Source organism: Penaeus monodon, chromosome 20 (genome assembly GCF_015228065.2).
Source record: "Penaeus monodon isolate SGIC_2016 chromosome 20, NSTDA_Pmon_1, whole genome shotgun sequence".
In the NCBI taxonomy this organism is placed as follows: domain Eukaryota; kingdom Metazoa; phylum Arthropoda; class Malacostraca; order Decapoda; family Penaeidae; genus Penaeus; species Penaeus monodon.
The window spans coordinates 37,444,692-37,445,461 of NC_051405.1; the positions used below are offsets into that span (position 1 = coordinate 37,444,692).

At 31.2% G+C, this 770-nt stretch overlaps 1 protein-coding gene across 1 annotated transcript in view; it reads right to left on the bottom strand.

Annotated features, from left to right (window-relative positions):
* Positions 1-770, bottom strand: part of LOC119585793 (substance-K receptor-like) — a gene marked incomplete in the record, with an annotated part of 20,824 nt that overhangs the window by 2,432 nt on the left and 17,622 nt on the right.

The following is a 770-nucleotide window of genomic DNA, read 5'->3' on the forward strand; positions in this document are numbered from 1 at the left end:
ACCCGATCTATCTATCCACTTACCTCTCCAGCAATAAAATTCATCAATATAATTTAACATTTACATAGCACTTATCCCTCCCTTAAACTGCCTAAAATTATATTCTTCAGTAAATCACTGCCTTTATTACATCACAATAAAGGAAAGGAAAATATAACGAAAAAGAGGGTAAAAGAAACAAAGAAATAATAAAGAAGGAGAAGAGAAACAAATAAAAGAATCAGAGGTGTGCTAAGCAATTAATCTTTTTCAGTTTAATCCAAAATGTTAGGCAGAATGGATTTTACAAATATATACCTTTACATGAATATATTTCGAATACATTACACTGTGGCGAAAAAAAAGTATTTGGTACATGTTGAAAAGAGAAGGGAAGATAAAAATTATATGTAAGAAAACCATACGAATAGTATTAAAAACATCATTATTTACTGAAATAGCAAAAGGATGGCTTTTTAGTTCGGAACCATTGCTTACACTGCCCACTGATTACCAGCAATTGATATAAAATTTCCTTGGCTTAGTTATCCACCGATCGCAGAATGAACACCACTGTCCAAAAGGCAGTGTTTAAAATAGTATCTTCCTTCATAAAATTGGTAAATACGTGTATCTATACAAAAACAAGGGATGTAATACACTATGAACCATTAGGAATGCCTAGGGGTATGTTATACGTATGGTTAAAATCAGGGTAAATGAACATATAAAATAAATGAACACGTGAACATTAAGTGATTTATGCTCAGCTTGAAACTATATGTCCAAAT